Genomic DNA, 23,466 nt, shown 5'->3' with positions numbered 1-23,466 from the left:
AAATAAGAGAAAAATATCTGCTTTGGGTATGATCATAAATGCCAGAAACTTGCCTCTCTAATCCAAGTACCGCTTCTTTAAATAATGGAGCCTGGAGAGTGTGTACAAATTCACCTAGATAGAAAGTGACATAATCAAGCTTAGAACACCCTGACTTACAGACACATTTTGCTGACACGAGTATGTAGGTGAGCAAGGATATAATTCTGAAGGTAGAAAATGAAAGTTAAGGTTTCATCTGGTTGAATTTGGGTGGAAAAAAACACAGTTTCTCATATTTAAAAATAAACCTTTTTAAGTAGTCAAGAAAAGTAGTCTGTTCTTGGGGATAGGACAGGAATCTCTAATTTTATACCAGCTCAGCATATGAAATTTCAGATTGAAATAATATGATGGAATATCTAGTAATATATAATTACTTGAAAGTTCACATTAGTAACATTCTAAATGCCTAATTACAAATTACAAAGTATTAATATTATACAATTTTGAATGTCATGTATATTCTGAGGTCAAATTAAATCTTGGCATTTGTTGTGATGGAAAAAGCTCTCTGGAATAAGGTTAACAGACTTTGGTTTGAGTCCTAGGTTAGCCACGAACCAGCCATGTGGCCATGGGAGAGTCATTTAATATTTCTGGGTCTCCGTTTCTTCAACTGTAAAATAAAAATGTTTGATAATATTACCATGATGACCCTTTTTCAGTCAAAACTGCATGACTCGGTGTTTTCCCAAAAGACAGAGAAGAAGAAGAGAGAGCCAGTGATGGATATGACTACAGCCCTAAGGGTTGCTGGCAGTCTGTGCTCAAAGAAAGAAGCCAAGGGCAAGATGTCCTACTGAGAACAAAAGGCATCTTGGAATCATCTCCTTTGTCATTCTCCTTCTCTCATCTTTCCAATCACCTCCACCCCTTTGGGGAATTTTATGCATCTCAGAGGTTAAAACCAGTGCCTGATTTGAAAGCTGTGCTCTCATTTTAAAATTCTGTGCCCTCTCTCAAAGACCTTTCATTTCACCTACCTGTCACACTGTCTCTCTACTTCCACTAGTCATAATTTCTGGAACATCTCAGCATAAACACCTCTCTGTGAAAACACACATTCAATTTTGCAAAGGGAGCTAAAGTGGAAAATGATTTTCCCAAACCAAAACTTCTCTTCATGAACATGCTATACAGTTTAAGAGGAAAACTGAGAATTGACAATAGGTAATAGCCACTATGTGATTCCTACAGCCTTGCTGGTGGTTGGGGTTTGGGAGGACTGTCTTCTGCTTTCTGGAGGTCCCACATCTTCATATCAGCATTTGACTTGCATCCATTCTTCTAGGTTGAGAGTTTGGATGACTATAAAAACAGTTCAGCTTCTTAAATTAATGTGTACTTTGGGTGAGTTAGCTATAATTTGCTTTCCCTGCTTCCTACATGGGTTGTCCCTATTTCTCCCCAATATATTCTTTCTCCCACCACTTCAACTCTCCTAGCCACTACTCAGTGCTTTGACATTTATTGCTAATAAAAATAATAATACTTATCATTTGAAAGTTAGTAGTATAGTTTGAAAGTTTTATGTATTATACATTTATTTTTCCTTGGATTTATGTCACTCTATCCACCAAGCAAAGAATAAATAAATAAAAGCACTTTATCATATTTATAACCTACTGAAATTCAGAGATTTCTGAATAGGAAACAGACCAGGGACACTTAGCCAAGATTAATTTAACTAGAAAACCAAACTTTTTGCATACAATGCTTTGAAGAAAGATGTTGGTCTGTGCAGATCGTGTCCACACATGAAATGAGAAGGGGTAACTGGGGCAATTACCTCTGTACCAGAGGACTTCTAGCTTCACCTTTTCCCAGAAATGCTCAGGTATCAAAAGCACAAAGGGTTTTCCATGCTCGGTTATGTCCTAATAATTGTTTCAATTCTCTGCTTTCTTTTCAGTGTGAAGATCCAGGGTAAAAGCCTTTAAAAACAGGCTGAAAAGGTTTCCCAGACGTGAAATAGATTTTACAAAAGACACTTCTGGCAAGTTTAACGTAAGTAAATCAGAAACATATGGACCATGTTTCCTTCAAAATACCCATGGGTCTGAAAGCCCAAAAACACATAAAAAGTAAAAGGAAACTGTTTTCCAAAGCTGAGCTTATTTGAGGAACTGCATGCTGTAACAGAGAGCCTGGCTCAGCTCCCCTAAAGCAGGGGATGGAGCCAGTGGTCAGGCAGCCCACCAGCTCCTACCCTTGTGCTTCCGTTAACAGTCCTCATTTCTGAGGATGGTGTATGTGATTGATGGCTCCTTGACCTGTGTCCATGGGTGTGACTGAGAAAACCATTGCTCGGTGCTTCCCATACTGAAGACATGACTTCATAGCTCCTTTGCAACCATCTGTAGTGAATGTTTGTACAGCCTATTTCTCTTCTTGAAGGCCTCTCATGCTAAACCATCAGGCGGTGGTAAGCATACATTTACTGAACACTTAGCATGTGCCCCATGGGGAAGGATAACAAACAAATAGACAATCAGATGCTAGCCTAGGAGGTGAATTATAGACTCAGGCTGAGGGGGAACTTAAAGATTCAGAGTTCCCTTTTCCACCCTGTGTGGGAATTCCAGCTACAGCTTGCAGTGCAGACAGTGGGAGGACAACTCAAACAATATTTCAAGTGGAAAAATCACAGTTTAGAGAATCAGAGGACCTGGTATCAGGCCCCTGCAACACTGTGACTGTAGATCTGTTGTTTGACCACTCAGAGTCTCAGTTTCCTCAGCAATTCAATGGGACGAATCAGTCAAATCACCTACGGAGGCTGCCAAGGGCTTATCAAAAAATACCATGTCTTTTCCCTTCCCAAGCACTAAATAAGTAGAAAAACAAAACAACGAGGAAGATAGAGGCCAGAATTTTCATCTTTAATCCTGAGAGAAGCCAGGTTAGAAGACAGAATAGAATGAGAGATTAATGGGCCTGCCACCTGAACCCCTGCATGAGGCAGAGGACTCCCTCAGTCCCAGGCCACCCTGGACTGGGGCAGGCTTCCTCTTGTCAAGGGTGGGGGTGGGGGTTGAGGATTAAGGTTTAGGGCTTGAAAGGTAGAGGAAATCTCAGATTCTTGGTGCATGGCTCACTCCCAAAAACAAACAGGAGGGCTATACTGAGTTGAGCATGTTCAGATTTTTCTGAGGGACCAATCAGATAGATCCCTCTGCTGCCACAAAGAGGAGTGCTGAATGGGCAAAGAACAGCCGAAGGTGTCTCATAAGATGTGTTCTCTCTACCTGAATGAAGCCAAGAGAAGCCATCTAAGCAAGATAAGACGTGTGAAAGCCCTCATGTAAACTGTAAATATCTGTTGCATTTTATGTTTTTGCTCAATCCATCTACAGCTATTGAACATGTACTATTTACTCAGTCTTGTCACCAGCTTCCAGGAAATTAAGGTTGAATAAGACATTGTTCCTTTACTTTAGATTATAATCTAGTAAGAGAAACAGACAAGAAGCCAAAAATTATTTATTTATTTTTATCCTCATCTGAGGATACGCTCATTGACTTTTAGAGAGAGGGGAAGGGAGGGACAGAGAGCAGGAGAGAAACATCAATGTAAGAGAGAAACATCGATCGATTGCCTCTCACACATGCTCAGACTAGGGACTGAGCCCACATTCCAGGCATGTGCCCTGACCAGGAATCAAACACACAACCTTTTGGTTTATAGGACAATGCTCTAATCAACTGGACCACATTGGCCAGGAGGAAGCCAAAAATTGCACTATGCAGTGAGTGCACTAAGATACTAAAGTCTGAAGGAGGTGCAGAGAAGGGGCATCTATACAATTGAATGGATGACCAGGTAAGCCTTCTTTGTGGAAATGACATTTGAGAGCTGCAGTCTGAAGAACACAAAGGAACTTAGTGAGAAACTGGGATTGGGGGTGACTTTCAAGTCAGAGAGAAGTCCAGAAGAAGGCACAAAAGAAAAGGATGGGACATTTCAGGGAACTGAAAGTCCTTCTATATGGTTATAGGAGCAATTGTCTTAGTGTTACAGAGAATAATCAGAAAAGAGCATTACATCTAAAATGGTATGGCAGAGTGTAAGAGTAAAAGTACTAAGAGTATGGGCGTGTCCTAGAAAAGGTGAAGGCTACATCACTGCTTAAAGTTGGCAAAGCACAAAGGAGAAATAAGACCAAACAAGAAGATACATTTTTTAATTTAATCTTTTTTTTTTAGTTTTTTTTCATTACCATTTAATCACCTAGCAGATACATTTGTAAACAGACTTGGTAAGTTTAATTTTTGTTTTATGTAAGCTATAAAACATGTAAAACAAAATAAGAATTATTTAAGAAAGCAAGTACATGTGTGTGTTATAAATGGAGAAGGGAAGGCTGCATCCCCAAAATATTAACAGTGGCTATATCTGGCTAATGGGATTGCTAATTATTAATTTTTGCTTATCTCTCATTTCTATCATAAATATTTATAATTTTTAATAAAATGACTAATAAAACTGACCTGGTCATAAGAGATTTGCTATATAAATTATCCTGTCAAGTGGTGCCAAGCGTTAGGTTCTCTTATACAATATTACTGGCTCTTTCCAGCGATGAATAATCAGGTCACATAGCCCCAGGTTCTATGGGCCCTAGCTGTTCTCTCCCACCACAGCTGTGCTCTTCTGAAATATTTGCAGTGAACACTGGGTGAAGACTCATTCGGTTGTAAGTTCAGGAGAGAAGTCAAGTTTCCTCATTCATTAATTCGTTTATTCATTCTACAGTGTTTCCAGGGACAGGCCCTGTCCTAGGTGCTCAGAGTAGAAAAGCAACACAGTCCCCACCTGAGCTCATGTGACTTACTGGAGAAGAGAACTATGGAAGACCCACGCCGCACACCTGCAGAGAAGGCTAAGTGTTATTACACAATCCTGCAGTAACTGTGGTCCTGTTCCATTTCCTTTGTGTTCCCACAGTTACATATGTCTGGGTCAGCCAAAAATATTCTTTTTTAGATAGATGATTGAATTTTTCTTTTTCTTTAACATAAATACTATATATACAATGCAAACTATACACGTTCTCCCACACTTGAATCTTTTACTTAAAATATACCTTGAAGATGATATTATATAAGTAAACACTGTCTTTGGCATATGATGAAGCATGAATGCACTTCTAGAAGTAAAATATACATTTGGGATTTTGACAGAAGTTACTCAATTCCTCTCCATAAGCATTGTTCCAATTTACTCCCTCTTGCCAGCCCGGCTGTCCAGTAGTACCCTCCCTAACCCAGCACAGTATCAAACTCTTAATCTTTGCCCAGCCAATAGGTAAAAAGTAATATCTTATTTCAGTTTTTATCTATATTTCTATTGTGAGTGCAGAGTATGCTTGAGCAGGATTAAAGAGCCATTTTGCTAAAAGCCTGTTTACTGCTATCAAATACAATCTTTTTAAGAGACAAGGACGGCAGAATCTCCAGGAAAAAAAAAGTGCAACAGCAGGCAATATAAATCTGTTCTCAGCTACTTCTGTGAAGCAATTGACTGCTTTTCACCTATAACCTGAGCATTTATAAGTTGCTTTCCACATGGCAAAGAAATCACAGAGGAGACAGAAACCAACATGAGAGTACTTGCTATACAACAGGCTGCAAGCTCTACATACACTCTCATTTAATCCTCCTAACATTTTAATCCATGAGGCTCTGAGAGGTTAAGTATATGCCCAAACTCACAGAGATTATGAATGGCAAAGGAAGAACTAAACCTAGTTCTAAAGGCCAACGCCCATATTTTCTGTGCTCCTGTTATGCTGAGGTGTTTAAAGCCTCCAGAAATACTGGAATTCATATGCTAAGAAGCCATCTTTTTACTTGAATCATGACCTTCTAAGCAGAAGGATACTGTAGTATTGCTTACCTATAGAGCTTAAATATAGGCCTTAACAAGATTTCTCATGATCCCAGCTTCCTGTAAGCCTTACCTGCCACTTAACACTCAGCACTGAATTAACTCATAGAATTATTGAAGATAACCAATTATCAGCACCAGGAGTTGCCCAGAGATTTAAATATTATTATTAAGACCAAGAAATTGGCTGAGAGTTTGGTATACACATATAGGTTGCAGAGCTGTGCCATTTAGCTCAGCAAGGTAGCCCAGAGGGTTTCTGAGGTGGCATGTTGATGGCTCACATTGTGAATGCATATGGTAGAACCCCAGAATGAAGGCTTGAGAGAACCAGATCTGACAACTGCAAAGCTCCAAATAAGAAATGTAGCCAACAATGTTTCATTACTTCACATCAGACATCCTAACACAAATATGAGGCCCAACAATGGGAAGACAGCCTCTTCCCCAGAAGGTGAGTATCAGAGATTAGATCAGGCAAACAAATGGTATGAGGAGGTAAATAATCATAAGAGGGAGAGTCATCTTGAGAAAAAGTATCTTTAAAAAAAAATCTATCAAGCCCTGGCTGGCGTAGCACAGTGGATTGAGCATGGGCTGCGAACCAAAGCATCACAGGTTCGATTCCCAGCCAGGGCACATGCCTGGGTTGTAGGCCATGGCCCCTAGCAACCACACATTGATGTTTCTCTTTTTCTCCTTTCTCCCTCCCTTCCCTCTCTAAAAATAAATAAATAAAATCTTTTTAAAAATCTATCAAAAGGTACTTGCAAGCAAGGTACCCTCCCATACGACACATCCTGGGGGGCTACTCAGAGTAAGGGACTGGGGACAGTGGTACTCTAGGCCACAGTGAGATAATTACAGACATTGGAAATAAGCATTTAGAAACTTTCATAGCAATTTGGCAGAGTGATTTTATGTCTGTTGAATCTAATAATTAAAAAACTGGGGCTTGTAAAAAAATTTCTTAAAGCCATCAAAATGAAGAAGTGTTTTGATAGGTGACAAGTGCTTATATGACAAGGTCGCAATTAGTCAGGATAAAGACACCCTGGTGTTCTATCCCATAATAGAGGGTTTCCAGAGGCCGCTGCATGGCCAGAAGTGTGTGAGGCAGGCGCGTTGGTGGTGGAGCACTTCCGCCTTTGAAGGCCTTTGGCAAAAGGTGAAACCGCTGCCGGGATTATGATCACACAACTGTTGCAGTTGGAAGTTGTATTAAAAATGTGCAGAATGGCTTCTCTGGGTAGAAACTTTTATTCACCATTGTTAGATGTAACAGAACAAAAGCCTCTGAGAAAATAATTGAGAAATTATGTCACATACTCCAGAAATCTGTATCCAAGACATTGAGACAGCCAAATTCCAGAGTGCTATGAAGAATTTCTGAGGATGTGCTAAGTAAAATAAGCCAGACACAAAGGACAAACATGTTTCATTTCACTTATATAAGGTACATAAACTAGGTAAATTCATAGAAACCAAAAGTAGAATAGAGGTTCCCAGGGCCTTGGGGGAGAAGGAAATTGGGATTTAATGTTTAAGGAGTACAGAGTTTGTTTGGGATGATAAAAATTTTCTGAAAATGGACAGTGGTGATGTTTGAAGAACACTGTAAATGCAACTTAATGCCTCTGACCTGTACACTAAAAACGGTTAAAATGGTAAATGTTATGTGTATTTTACCACAGTGAATAAATAAGAATTCCCAATAAGTAAGAATTTCCAAGTATTAACTGTTTATTTAAAAAAAAAACAGAATAGCTTCCAATAAAGCAGCCTTTTTCTGCCTGGATGAACACCAAAAATAAGTTAATTAATGAAAGCATAGGGGTCATCCCATCTGGATGTAGTTGTTGTGTTTTATAAAACCAGAAATATACCTTTTGCTCATAGGGAAAGTCTGGGGAGTTAAAAAATATTATTTTAAAAAGCAGTCAAGAATTCTATCAGTATTAAAACCTCAGTGATTCTGTGTCATTTGACAATTCCTAATCATGCCATCTTAGTGAAATGTTCCCCACTCTCTTGTAAAATCTGTCTCCTGCCCATTGTCTGAACTGACTCATCTAATCAAACTGGCAGGGCGAGACAGTCAGTCTTCGTGAGCAAACCTGCAAACACACAGCTGAGGAGGCTATCATTCCATAAAGACACACTCTATTTTTAAGACTTATGAGTAAGAGTTCCATTTAAGGGTCTCCAAGCAAGCTCTTGACAAACCCTTCTCCATAAATTTCTATGGTTTTATATTCTTCTGGGACTCATATCTTTCTCTATCCCTCTGGCTCATTGTTAGAATCAGTGTTCTCCAAGTAACCATTCACCAGCTTCTCCTTTCCCTATATGTTCTCTCTTGGCAATCCCATCTACATTCTCCACTTTAGTGAGTCTAGTCTTTCTCATTCAGATTCTGACCTTTTTCTCCCCAGCGCCAGTCTCCATTTTGACTGCCTTTTAGATAACTCCACAGTGATGGACCACAAACACTTCAAGCTTGGCATGATCAAACATTTATCATCCGGTCCTCTTCCTGTGTCACATGTTTCTGCGAACGGCACCACCACCGTCCTTCCAGTCACTCAAGCATGGAACCTCCCCAACATCTGATACATCCTTCTATGTTATTCTCTGCCTTCTGCTTTTCCTCCCATCTGGCATGTTCCCTGCCCATATGAAGTGTCAGAAACCAGAGAAATAGTTGATCATTCTCTGCAAACACTGGAATGTTCTAAGGACCTCAAATCCCCAGAAACCAGAGATCAGTTAAAGCACAGATATAGGAAGCTGGAACTTGCCTGGAATTCATTAATGAGCATCTGGAAGTTAGAAATGCCCCACATCTCTGCTGAACCTATAGATATTACCCGTATTACTTAAAGGGGCAGTGCCACCTATAATACATCCCCCTAGCATTGTAAGATGGAGGTCAGCACCACCACCAGAAAAAGCTGGAGTTGGAAACTCTGCCAAGTAGGATGGAGGCAGCTATTCAATCTTTCATCATATATTGAGTATCAGTTATGCACCAAGCACTGTACTGGTGAACTAGAGACACAGAGAACCAAGCCATATCCTTCAAGGAATTCCCAGACCAAAGAAGCAACACAAAATTATAATAGAGGGTGAAGTTATAATAGAGGGTAAAGAGGGTATATCTTCAGTAAAAATATACACAGGAGAGCGAAGGGCAGGGTGAAGGGTTCCCAATACTTCTGGGAACATGAGTGACATAGTAGAGATTGTGGAAGACTTCATAGAAGCTGTTATCTCTAAGTTTTGAGCAGAATTTTAAAGGATAAGGAAAGAGTGCTTTAGAGGAGAAGGACCTTCCAGGAAGAGGAGCCACTTGTGCAGAGTGAGGGCGTGAGTGCGCATGGGTTCTAGGAACTGGCTAGCATTACAGCATAGCTGTGAAGGGCCATGGCAGAAAATGACCACTAAAGAGGCGATCAGGTCCAGGATCACACAAAACTTTGTACAGCAAGCTAATCCACACCCTTGACCTTCTCCTGTTACCCGACAAGCAAGGGTTACAAATCCTAATTAGCCCTTAGAAGTGGAGGTGAACTTCCATATTTTCTAGTCCAGTCCTCTCATTTCATCAGTCAGGAAAGGAAACACAGGGAGAGGAAGCAACTTGCCTGAGGCCTTCTGATGATCCTTGTATATTACACCTTCTCATTCAACAAATATCCCACACACAGAGTTGCTGCTAAGAGCTCACCATGTAGAATAGACTCTATGACATGAGAGTAGTGAAGACAACAAAGTACCTGCTCCAGGGCACTCTTCTTGAAAGCAAGCGTGAAAGAAGAAATCATCATTTGCAGAAAGAATAAATTGCACGGACACTGAGAAAGAATAAACACCTTTCAAAGGCAAAACCTACTCCCTGTGAGTCATCCCAAACCAATGGTGCCAAACCCAGAATGTGTTAGCAGCACTTTCAGTGCTAATATTTCTAACCAGGCATAAGACAGACAGTTAGCCTTAATCATAACCAAAAACAAATAGTTAAATACAAGCACATAATCTCTATTCTCAAAATATGGAAGAGTCACTTTATACTTTTTTTGTTTGTGTGTTTGTTTCAGGGGCAGCAAAAGGGGTTCTTAGCACAGTGTGAGGGTCCCCAGAGACAAGAAGCTTATCCTAATTAGATACAGTGGGAGTGTAATCAAGCACGAAATTTACATCTAGATGGAGCAAGGTTTGAGCACCTCACTCACTTGGCAGGACTCTGAGCTAAGAGCTTACCTCTCTAAGCTTCTCTAAACTGCCTGGCACACTGCCCAGAGTCGTGGGCTCCCCTTCCACCTGCCTTGCCCCTATAGGAGTACAAGAGCAGTCACAATGACTCCCTGTTCTGTACCTACCCTGCCTCCCATTCTGACCGTGGGCTGGCCAGGTGACCTATTTTGACAAAAGGCACTAAGCAAATGTGACAAAATCAGAAACTTGGAGAATGTTTGTGCGTTGGAGTTTTCCCCTCTTTTGTAACTCATGGGGATCTTTAACCACCACCATGTGAAGATGTCTGAGCTAATAATCTGCTGGATAATGAGACATGTGGGTAAATCATCTTATTGTCCCATCTGACATCAAGCCAACCACCAGACATCATAGTTACCACCATAGATTATCTGGCTTTGGCTGGGCCAACTCACTCCAGAAGAATCACCCAGTCAAACCACTAATCACGAGAAATAACAAAGGCTTGCTCTTTAAAGTCAAAATTTGGAGTTACTTTGTTATGCAGCAAAAGCTGACAAATACACTCCGTAAATGTTAGAAGCTTCCTGGTTTCTAGCCTCAGGTCTCTCCTTACTCAACATGAGAGAGCAATACATTAACACCGAAATTATGACTATCAAAGCCATACCCCCAGAAAGTTCTCTGTTGTCTATAGCAACTTCATCACATGGCTTTTAGGTGACTCAAGTCAAGGGCTCATATGAAACTCATTATATTTCCCACAAAAAAACCCAAAAATTTTCATCTTGTTATTCTATTTCCAAGAAGTGAAATATGAAGATTGTTCTAGATGTCTCCCTCCTTCTCATCTATATCCAATCAGCCACCAGGTCCTGTCAATTCAACCTCTTAAAAAGACATGGATATCTATCCTCTTTGTTTCTCTTTTTGTATTTCTGTTCTCAGTAAGACTCAACTCAGAAGTCACAGTCCATATAAAAAGCACCCTCCCTCCTGAACCCCAGAAGAAGTCCATTTCTTCCTTCGTGCCATCACTGTGCTTTGCACACTTGTAAATGTTACAATTATCACACTGTACTGTACTGGTCTGTTACAAGTTTTCCCTGTCTTACTATCTCAAACCCTTCCTAGCACCTTCCTTACTGCAGCATCTGGAACAGTAGCTCATATATAATAAGCATTCAAAAAAGTTTGCATAATAAATGAAATCTTAGTGTTCTTCCCTTTTCCCTTACAATAAGCTAGTTTCATGAGTCCATCATTAACAACTTGATACAACTAAGCTCATTTTATAGAATTTTGAACAAAAATGTTATAAGATCTTCAGATTTAATATTTCTGTTTGGAGTATATTTTTTTTCAATATTAGTCACCCCTGGTGGGTTGTAATCATGTGGTCTGGCTCAGTATGGCAATGTACCTCTTTGACCCAAAGGAAAAATTCCTAAGAATAAGGAGTTTGATGACTCCCACAGAAAATTACATATATTGAGGAAGTGTTGATGAATAAAAGAGTAAGAGATATGAAGAAAGCAGTGGAGTCCCAGTTCAGAGGATACTACAAAACATAGAAGCACCATAGGAAGTATCCTAACTCCCTTCCCAGTAGGGTGACATTCTGGCAAGAGCACAAGCACCAGAGACAAGAGGATGAATTCAAGTCTCAGTTCCTGCAGAACTCTATGTCCACTAGCAAGTCTCACAACTTCTCTTTCCTCATCTGTAAAATGAGGCAGTTGGACCAAATTATTTCAAAATCCTATTAGTTAATTAAATCCTCCATAATCTTAGGGCTTTATGACAATGATTCCTAAACCTGCCTGTGTATCAACATCCCTTGGGAAGCTTTATAAATCTACAGTTCCCCAGATTTCCTTCTCAGAGACTGTGACTCTGGCAACATGAGAAGAAGCCTGGGAATTTTGTAGTTTTAGAAAACCCCAACAGGTGATTTTGATGCAAAGCCCCATTTGGGAGCTGAGCCACCATCTAGAAACTTCATCTGCTACCATTTTCACCTACATCTACCACCTGCAGAATAATGTTTTTCAAAGAGAATATGTCTCCAATTTCATAATGATGGTTAAAGGAAATACAGGATTCACTTTACATAAAGCCACCTTAGGGGCACTTTACTGGAACACATCGATTGCTCAAATATGGAAATTACCCATAGGGTTTTGTATTTCAATATCTGTATTATTACCATTTTCAGCATGTGATTTGGTATAATCTTGGGCAAAATACTTTCTATATAAACCCATATTCATTTTTTTAATGAAAATCAGTAAAAAAATTATTTCATGTATAAATATTTACAGCCATCACCCAGGGATATTCATACACTGCAGAGTGAGATATGCGTCTGTGGATGAACTGGCAGCAGGTTAAAAATGTACCATCTACAAATAGATCGACACTGTAGTTGCCTACCCACCCTCCATGTCTTCCTTACTAGCAAGACCTGTCCATTTCCAGGCAAAGGATCACAATGAGTCTGAGTTAATTATGACAAGATACTTGGCAAGATACTAATTTTTGCAGCCCCTCTTGCAGCTAGGGATAACCATGAGGTCTGGCACTGGACAATGAGATTTGAGGGCTAGTCTATTGATGGACCTCCGAGGAGTGGTTTTTTTCCTCCTTGATAAGAGGAGGATCCGTTTTATCACCCAGATCCCTGATTCCTTCCCTGAATGCAAAGGGCTATGGCAGACATGTGGTGACCATGAGGCTTAAGGCTTAAGTGTGAGGCCTCAATGTCCATACCCAGAGAAGACAGAGTTAAAACTGCAGAAAAGCCTGGTCCTTGATGGCATTGGGAAGCCACTGCTCCTAATAGCAGACCTCCAGTTATTAAATTAAAAATTGATTGTTTTAATCATACTAGCCACATTTTTAAAAATCTAAAAGGAACTCTAAGCAAACAAATGAACTAACAGCAGACTTCTTGTTAGGTGAAACAATTAAGTGTCGTCATTGTTCCAAGTCACTGTGAGCCTTGTTTTCTATTACTTGCAGTTAAAAATACATCCTAACCACATCAAAGTCTGGTCAGGGTTAAGTGTAATCTGCAGGAGGTAACTAGGCATATTTGGGGTCAGAGTTCTAGGCCATAAAGTAGGAAAAGAGCTGTCAGCGCGGAAGCAACATTTCAGTAACTGCTTGAAGGATGGGCGAAAGATGAGAAGAGGGGGTGGAGGCAGTAATAGCTTTTGTGGAGAGAGCTTGAAAATGAGAGAAAGAAATAAAAGGCTTGAAGTTTATCATCTGGCACTCCAGGAGGGAAGACTTTACGATGGAAACATATGAGGAATTTCTTCCCCAAAAAACCTAAGTCAAAAAATTTCAGGAGTCAATAAAACCTGCTTACACATTCCACTACTTTTATTGCTCTTTTTCACTCTCCACCTTGAAAGCCCTACCTGTGCTCCTGTGTTGTGCCCACTGGCTCTACCCCAGGGGATGTCATTTAAATTGATATGAACTCCTTCTGGCTGAAGTTGGTTCTTGGTCACTGGAGCCCTGGGTCTTCCTGGGCCCCTTTAGCACCCTTCAGTGGTGCTCACTTCAAGTGTGTCAGGCCCCCTAGAATTCCGAAGCCATGTTAGAGCAAGATTCTCACATCTGGAACTGGTTTCCGGAAAACACACTATCTCCTCTCTCACACGCTCTCATTCTCTAATACAATACTTAAGAAAATGAAAAAGAACATATTGGTGTATATAGCACATTGACATATCAAAGTCCCCAAAGGAAAATATTTGAATTTCTTCCATCCATTTTCCTCTCCTGTTCTTTATGCTTCTCAATGAGAAGAAAGATAGAGCTTACATTTTATGTCAACACAAAAGGCCTCTGTTTGTGTGCATTGCGTATTAAAGTAGTCAGTGATTCGATGTCAAGGTATGTATTATACATACTTTTTTTTCTAGGCCATTATCAGCTTTCTTACAACACTATTATTCCCCAGCCCAGCTAATGCTTCTGTCAAAGATTTAGCAACAAGCATGGAAAATGTCAAACAGTGGGGAAGAGACCTATCTATTTCCACAACTGCACAAAAAGCCTGAGTTGTCTTTCATGGAAAAGCAGAATAATTCTGCCATGAACACCAACATGTTTTATCAGAGCACAGAGGAGTAGGGTGGCTTATTTGTTTTGCTCTGCACACCTGAGTCCATTTCCTCTGAATAAGCTTCCTTTCTTCTCTTGCCAATATACTTAATAAAATAGGGCCCATGTTGTTATCACTTCACCCTCTCCCCAGGAGGTAGCTGGCTTAGAACATGACAGAAATCAGCCAGGAGAGTCAGTCCTGTTCTGTCTGCAGAGCAATGTGATAAGATTTAAGAAGTACTAAAAGGCTCCTCTGGAGAAAAATATTTTTTCAACCTGCTTACCAGGGTGCCTGAAATTACAACCTTTCTGCTTTAAGGCATTGAAAGCCTCCATTAAAATGCAAATATGTTAGGTGAGTTATTTTATCAAACCATCACATCTTAGCTTGAATTAGTTTATAGCTTAATTCAAAATCCTGAAATGATGGGACACGGGGCCATAAGCAAAGATGATACAAGGTTTAGGTTTTAAAATGTGTTGCCTAAAGAGCAGGTCCAAGTAGCAGGACAAAGTGGGAGAACAGAATATAGTCTGATGGTACCTAAAGTGAGGTCCAGAGCTAGCACACACAGGCAGATACTCTCAACAATCCTGGCTAAGCAACAGGCTGGTCCATATGATGAAGAGCTTGTCATCCTCACACTTCAAAGATAAACTCAAGGAAGCAACTCTGTGCATATGGCTTCTTTTCTGCCCACTTAAATCAGCATCCTCAATGAATTACTTACCATTTCTTTCCTGCCTGAGTGTGCTCAGGACTCTTATCCACTCCCTCCCCAGAAATTTCAGAGGCTGAATAGAACCCATGGTAAACACTACCAATAAGCTCCATATTTCCATTTCTCTTGCCCTCCCAACCCCTTGAAATTAGTCATGGCTATAAGACTGACTTTGGCCAATGAAATGTAAGTCAAAACAGAAGAACTGCCCTCTTCTGCTATGGTGAACTCTGAAGCAAGGTGAACTTGAATAAAGGTACTACAAGGTCAAAGCTGCCAAGCATGGTGGACACAGAGAACAGCTAACTAGAAAACTGCTTAGACTTGCAGATGACTGTGATTGAGCAGAAATAAACTTCTGTTGTATTAGGCCACTGATATTTTGGTGTTATTGCTCTAGCATAACCTCATCTCCCCTACTGACCCATACCCCATAGATAGCACTTTGGGCCCTCTCTGTTACTATACGTTCATCATTCAGCAAATATTTACTGAGCATCCATAATGTACCAGATGATATTATAGGTACCAGAGATTTAGTAGGACTGAAACAGTAAAGACAAGGTCCTTGGACTCATGGAGGTTACATTCTAGTCAAGGAAAAAAGATTATAAATAAGTTTACCTGTTAGTAATAAGCTTGGTTGAACATAGCAGAACACCTAAATAATATCAGTTTTAGCAAATTACAGGTCTAGTTTCTCTCACATAAAATAAGTCTGTAGGCTGGCAATCCAAGACTCATATGGTGGCTCTATAATGTCATCAGGGACCCCGACACCTCCTACTTTTCTGACCCGCCTTCCTCAGACCATGGTTTCTGTCTTCCAGAGCACCTCTATGTTCCAAAACGGCTGCTGCAGCTCCTTTCGCTTTATCCACGTTCTAGTAGAAAGAAAGAAAAATGGAGAAAGGCAAGAGAGGGTGTCTCCCAACTAAGTCAGCCCCCCTCAAAGAGTTTATCCTGAAGTCCTAGCCCATTGGTAATACATACATTTTAACAGCCATTTCTACCTTCAAGGAAAGCTAGGAGGAAAATATAAGCCCAGCTGGATATATTTTTGCCACAAAGAAAATAGGATTCTGTTTTTAAAAATATATATAAGAAAAGAGGAGAATAAGTATTGAGTATCTATTTAATAGTCTCTGTCATAATGGATAAACAAATAAGGATTTCAGCCAGTAGTATTTTGAAGGAAAAAAAATGTACTTCAAGAAAATGTAGTTAAAAAAATAGAAAGGCAGTAACTGTACCCAGGACAGGGAGGAAAGGCCTTTCCAAACAGGTGGCATTGGAATGATGAGAAAGAGTCCCCCATGGGGTTATCTGAGGAAGGGAGGCCCAGGCAGAGTAAGTGCCGAGGCCTGAAGTTCCAAGGCACTGAAGGACCCCCGTGAGTGGATTGGAGTGAGTGAGGGGGCAAGTGATGGGAGATGAGGGCAGAGAAATGGAGACACCAGGTCATGGAGGACCTTGTGGACTTCATTTCCAGGGTGCTGGGACACAAGTGGGGAACTGAGGGGTAAGCAGAGAGTGACATCATGTGATTAATCATTAATTTTGTCATTTTGGATGCTTCTGGGAACGGGCTTGTAGGGGGATAAGAATGGTGACCAGTTAGGAGTTTGATTGAGACCTCCAGACAGAGATCATGGCTCTGGACCTCTAGTAGGCTGGATGGGCAGTGCTAAAAAGCAGCCATGACCAGCAATCATGAATTTTGGGTAAACCCCATTGGCCTTGATGGGTAACTCCTTCTATGAGAGTTTGGCTGCTCATCTACAGCCCTGAAGAAAGCTTGGAGAAAGTTGCTTGTTTGTTTGTTTGTTTGTTTGTTTGTTTTCAGAATTGAAGTTTCACTGGGAGAGTTTGACTGATTGGAGCCAAGAGGAGGCTGGGAAGTCAGACACAAGTCACTGAAATAAGAGGCAATGGTCTCTAAGCAGAATGGAGAGGGAAGTGGTGGGAGGCAAAGGCTGAGAGGCTGAAGCTCCTTCCCAGAGTCAGTGACTTTTTGTTTCCCACCTGTAGCCAATGCTTGGCTTCTGCCTATCTGTCCAGCTTGTACAGATGGACACGTGGTTGGATTATCTGCCTGGGACCTGGCAGCAAGCACCACATGGGCCGCATCTGTCAAATCACCCTTGCCACATACTCTGCCACTCACTTCTTGGTCCTGTTCTACCCTCATGCATCCCAAGTGTTGGGCTCCCAAGCATCTCAGAGGAAAGAAGAAACTCTACTTGTATAGGCCAGTGGTTAAGTATAAGGGCTAGAGGTAGGCTGCAAGTTCAAGTCAAGCTCCTTCATCTTCCAGCTGTGTCACTCTAAACAATTACTTAACTTTTGGTGCCTCAACTTTATCTGTAAAATGAGGCTGTGACTGAGACCTGCCTCACAGGGCTATTGTGAAAATCAAATGGATGCATGAGAAGCACTCAGAAGAGTATGTAGCACACAGAAAAGCTCTCCACTAGACTGATCCAATGTTGCTGTGTATCACCTTCCTGCATTACTTAGATCAAATCTCACTCACTCCTAACACCTCCCCTTCCCCTAGCCTTCATTTATCTATTTTCTCCAATTTGTTTTATACTTACTATTCATAACACATAATCAGCATCTTACAGCATGCTGACCTGTTCTCTAACTGTTGGTGTCACTCAATTTGGCACTTGAATCCACACTAATGACTGTATGCTGATATGTAAAATCACGCCTTGTCCTAATTTTTCGTGTCTATGCCTTAGCTTTTCTAACCAACTGTACTAGAAGACTCCCAGTCGTATACTTTTCTCACATCTTCACATAGTCATTCAGTGTGAGATACATGATGTAGATGTGCTGAGTTCTTGGGTACTGAGAGAAGGCCTTTCATCTAGAGCAGTCCAGAAACTCTATGTGTAGGTGGGAAAGTGCTTCAGAACTGAAACTGACCAATATGAATCTCTAGTTAAGCCAACAGTTCTCTGGGTAGGGCCTGTGCTATCTTGGGAAGAATGTCATATGTTCTCTTCTTAAAGCTTTCCAAAGTACTTCAAAAACTAGTCTGACTTATTCAAGATTAAAAACTTCAACTTTAGCTCTGACCATTATGGCTCAGTTGGTTGGGCATCGTGCTGCAAAGTGAGAAGTCCCTGGTTCGATTCCCAGTCAGGGCACTTGTCTGGGTTGTAGGCTCAGTCCCCTGTGGGGGTGAGCACAAAAGGCAACCCATCAATGTTTCTCTCTCAAATCCATGTTTCTCTCCCTCTTTTTTCCCCCTTCTTCCCCTCTCTCTAAAAATAAATAAAGTTAAAAAAGAACCACTATGACTTTAGCCAGATCCTCAGACCTCCTTGGTCAGCTGGGATAACTGGCCATCAGAACAAATAAGCTGTTTCAGACCATTCACTCAGATCCTCTCCCACCATTAGGAAAGAAACTAAGCAGAACTCGTGAGCCTGCTAAGAAGGGGCCCTGCACTGCTCCATGGCTTTGGGAGCTGCCAAAGCTGAAGAAAGAGCTATAGGCAGCACTACCAAGAACTTCTGCAATGCAGAGCAGTCCAGTTTGCCAGTCAGAAAGCCTCTCTACACATTATTTTAATACAGCTAATACTGCTGATGAGCAGGGTTACGCAGGAGTCAGAATCTGCAGCCAGGCCACCAAAATTCAAACCACAGCTCCTCCACTCTAACCTCTCTGTGCCTTAGTTTCTTCAGCTGAAAAATAGTAGCTATAACAGCTCCCAAAGCTTACAGTTTTTATGAGGATTAAAAGGTTTTAGCTCTAGCTGGTGTAGCTCAATGGATTGAGTGCTGGCCTGCAAACCTAAGGGTTGCCAGTTTGATCCCCAGTTAAGGCACATGTCTGGGTTGCAGGCCAAGTCTCTGGTAGAGGGTGTGCAAGAGGCAGCCACACTTTGATTTTCCTCTCCCTTGCTCTCTCCCTCCCTCTCTCTCTCTAAAAAAATAAATAAATAAAAATATATTTTTAAAAAAGGTTTTAAGTTATTGTAATACTCAGAAAAATGCCTGGCTATAAGCATTATATAAGTGTTTTTAAAATAACTTTTAATCATAGCTATTTGTGTGTGTTGCATGTGTGTATTTTGAGCATTTCCAGGAAATTTCTAAAGACTGAGAAAATAAAGATGAACAAGACCCAGTCCTTTCTTCTGAGAAGCTTATGGTTATTTAATAGATAGACTGGCTTTAACAGCTCTAGCAGTGGTTTTGGCAAAAATGCTGGGAGATCTTAAAGGACGAATGATTAACTCCACCCACAGTAACAGGGAAAGCTGCACAAAGCTGGCATCTGTAATTAAGCAGGATTCAAGGTGTACAGGGAGGTCCTTTACAGTAGTGGTTTTCAACCTGACCTTGCATTTGAATCACCTGGAGTATGAAAACCCAGATTCCTAACCCCACCTCTAGAGTTTTTAATTCAGTAGGTCAGAGTGGGACCCAGAAATCTACATTTTTAATAAATTCCCAGGTGCTGCTGCTGCTGCTGGTCCGAACACCCACTCTCAGAACCACTGCCTATCAGAATCAGAGAGGAGTATGTGCATAGATGCAGGAATATCAAACAGCCTGGCCTTCTCGGGGCAGAGAAAGTAGTCTGGCATGATTAGCTCAGAGAGCACCAGTGGAAAATGGCAAAAGATGAGGTGGGAAATGTGCCCAAAACAGAGGAATTTGAAGCTAATCCTGTATACTCGGAGAATTCACAGCCTTAAGGAACATAATCAGTTTCTGTTTCCAAAACTATCACTTTGGCATCACCTTGGGGAATGGACAGAGGGAGACTAGAGGAGGGGAAAACAGTTTTGCTTTGCTAAAGCTAGAGAAATGCCTTTCTGACAACACCTGTGTCTGTAAATGTTGGGATGCTTGTTGCTATTCTAAGTATGTATCTTTGTAATGTCGTTAACACCAGGGCAATGAATGAGACCCATGACCTACATTTTTAATCTAATTTTAATATGTGTATTATTATTAACCTATCTGGTTTTATGATGTTTAGAACCTATCTTTGCAAAAATAAGACACCCTACAGGGTTATAACTTAGTATCACACATGGATCTAAAAATGTATATTATGTCCTGAAATAAATACAAGTGCTTGGTTATCAGCCTATCTCCTTGAGACATTTTAGTGAAGACTTAATATTAATTGGCCCTTCTGGGGATCTTGCTATCTTTGAATGGCTCATTGGTACTTTCTGAACCCATCGTAACCGTCTTTTGGTCATTGAAAAACATGCTGTACCAGCTGATAATAACCAGAAGATGACTGCATATTGGGAAAGCATCATGGGTCACAATATAATATTAATCCTTTTATGTATTGAACATTTATTCAGTCAGTCCAAAATGTACCCACTACATTTAGAACACTGCTGCTTTAGCTTAACAAATAGTACAGCTTTTCTAAGCGATAGGCAAGAAGGTCTCCAAAGAGACTGCTACTCCTCCGAAATAAGAGTTAATACCTAGCACTGCTTCTACAACCAACACAGGTGGTCAACACCAAAAGGACCTATTTTCGAAAAGCATAAGTTAACTTAAAATATGCATAGCAAAACACTGAAAAGATACTGCCTACAATAATAATAGTGACTCTTATGAATTTCTCTATTTCATGTACTGCTAAAATTAACCAAAATTACAAAGGAAAAAGAGGCCAGAGCAGATATAATGAGGCCAGAGCTGGCGCAGCTGAAGTGAGGGGAGAAGAAAGGAACAGAGAAAGCTTAGGGCACTCAGTTGAGCAGATGTTTGGAGGCCTACCGGGGACGGAGGGAGAAGGAAGGGCTAAAGGTTATGCAGGCTGACCAGCTCTGATGGTGGGAGGGAGGAGGTCCTATCAACTGAGAAAGGAATGCAGAGGGTAGAAGAGATGTGGAGAGAAGATAACATCACAAATTCCATTTACAAGAATTCTGAGGCATCCAAGATGACCACTAGGAAGCTAGAAATCCAGGTCTGGAGTTGAGCAAAGAAGTCAGAGGAGGTAACGAGCTGGGCATACCTGTGTGCAGGGCCAGGTTAGAATCAAGCTACGAGTAAGATGGCTGAAGGAAGAGTCGGGACACAAACTTAATGGACCTTTTTTAAATGGGCTCAATGATTAAAAACTAGCAGAGAGACAGGGAAAATGGGAAAAGGTTGCAGAAGCTGAGAACCAGAAGGAGCCATCCTGGTGGAGACAGCCTGGTGGAGCGCCGTCATCTTTCCAGCATCAGGAACTCTTCCAGCCTCACCTGCCTTGAAGGAAAGGTGTCTGTGCTGGTCATCATCTGTTCTCAGGTCCATTGAGAGCCCTTCCTTGTCAAGCCTGAACCTCCACAAATTACATTTCTCAGGCTCCTTTGCTAACTGGCTTCTGTCAAAGAGAAGCTCTAGCAGGAGACTGGAAAGAGGAGGGTAGTAAAAGCCAGATTATTCCTCCCCCCTTTCCTCTCCATCCTCCACCCCATTGCTGCTTTCTGTGGCTTCTGTCAAATCTGTGCTTCAGGTTCCCACCAGGTACCCAGCTCTTGGGGTCTGGGAACATTGCTCTTCTTCTCCCTCCAGCTTGATTGGGTGGGGAGGGGGCAGCTTGCTGCTGCTGCTCATTCTGCATTGACTCATCAGCCCATTTGGCTTTTCAGCTCTTCTAACACCTCACAGCTAGTTCCCCCATGACTTTTCTCTATTAAACTGGCTGGTGCAGGCTCTGTTGTCCTGGTTGGTCCCTGATTGATAAACATATAATGGTAAGATATCAGTTTCTATCCCCAAAACTTGTTTCAGGCTTCAAAATCCTATTCAGACTGGGATTTTCCAAGTTGATGTTAACAAAACCTTCCATTTAGAACTTAAGGGGAAAGTAATTTTAAAAGAGGCAGTAAATAAAGATAAAAGCTGAAATAAATAAATTGTGAAACATAAAATAGTACAATGATAAATTAGTTCAAATACTGTTTTTTTGATAAGACTACTAAAATAAATGAACTTCTGACAAATATAATTAAGGGAAGATTTTTAATTAAAAATGAGAATGGAGATAGGGCAAAATAAAGAAAATAGATTTTCTCCCCAAATCCAAAGAGAATGTGCTACACACTTGTAGGCTAATAAACCAAAATCTTCAATGAAATGAATAATTTCTAGAATGATATAGTTTACTAAAACTGACTCAAGAAGTATAAATCTAAACAGAATAAGAACCAAGGAAGAAATTAAAGAAATTTCTGATAACAACCTAAAAAATGCAGCTGGCCCCAATGTTTGCAGCAGAACAATTTTCATACTTTTAGGAAACAGATTATTTTGATATTGTATAAAACATCCAGAGTGCAGAAAGAGGTAGGAGCACCTTTATGTCCACTAGGTAAGCACGATCTTCTTCCTAAAGACTGATAAAGGTAAAATACACAAAAATAAAAATATAGGCACATATCACAAATGAATATGGATAGAAAAAGCTTAAGTAAAATCCTCGACTCTAAAAGAGAACTTGTTTTACTGTACTGCTTCAAATCTTTAAAGGGAAGATACTTTTTTATAACAGCTTTACTGAGATATAATTCTTACACCATAAAAAATGTGGAACACTTTACAAATGTGTGTGTCATCCTTGCACAGAGGCCAGGCTAATCTTCTCTGTATCGTTCCAGTTTTAGTATATGTGCAGCTAAAGTGAACCCAAGGATGATAACTTGAGAAGTTGAAAGGAATTCCAAAGGATGGAAAGTTTGGACATTATAGAAGTAAGTAACCATTTGACCAAAGCAGTATCAAAGGGAGAATATCACCTGGAGGAAGCTTTCATAGCAAATATAAAAAGGGTTCATTTCCATGTTATATGAAGTTTATACATATTGATGAAAAAAATTAAAGTCCTCAATTTGTAAACTGGCAGAGAACTTAAGCAGATAATTCATGAAAACAGAGGTGCTGCTAGTAAACAAGCATGTGGGAAAATGTTCAACTGTACTGGTAATCTAAGAAATGCCCACTTAAATAATGTTACAACACCTTATACCCACTACATTAAAGAAACATTAGAAATTATCCAGTCACAACACAGCCGTGAAACTAGTCCACATATACACTGTAGGGGGGGGCATATAAATTGGTACCACCTCTTGGCAATTCATATCAGGAGCCATCTTTAAGTTCTTAAATACACTTTTATCCTAAGGACTTTATAAATAACAAAAAATAAAACTACATGAAATTTTCATTACGATGTCCATCTAACAACCTAAATAAATACCTAAAAGATTCTCTGAATCTAGTAACTGGGGAACTATTAAGGAAGGGTTATAAATTATTGTTTATAATTATAATAAAACTTACAATTTATCAAATACCCTTATGTACTTAACAGTCCAAGAGACATGTAGGAATTGCTAAAGTTCAGAAAAATTAAGTGACTTGCACAAGAAACAAGAAATTCAGCACATATGGGCCCTGGAGATGCTGTGTCGTGGGTGGG

At 40.5% G+C, this 23,466-nt stretch overlaps 1 non-coding gene across 1 annotated transcript; it reads right to left on the bottom strand.

The window, feature by feature from the left end:
* Positions 1 to 22,565: 22,565 nt before the first annotated feature.
* Positions 22,566 to 22,670, bottom strand: LOC123806528. The gene has a single exon (XR_006783497.1). It is a non-coding gene; the product is annotated as a U6 spliceosomal RNA (small nuclear RNA).
* Between the last annotated feature and the right edge of the window lie 796 nt (positions 22,671 to 23,466).

Source organism: Phyllostomus hastatus, unplaced genomic scaffold (assembly GCF_019186645.2).
Source record: "Phyllostomus hastatus isolate PE091 unplaced genomic scaffold, TTU_PhHast_1.1 phas_scaffold_385, whole genome shotgun sequence".
Lineage (NCBI taxonomy): Eukaryota > Metazoa > Chordata > Mammalia > Chiroptera > Phyllostomidae > Phyllostomus > Phyllostomus hastatus.
This window is presented reverse-complemented; position numbering and strand designations above follow the sequence as displayed.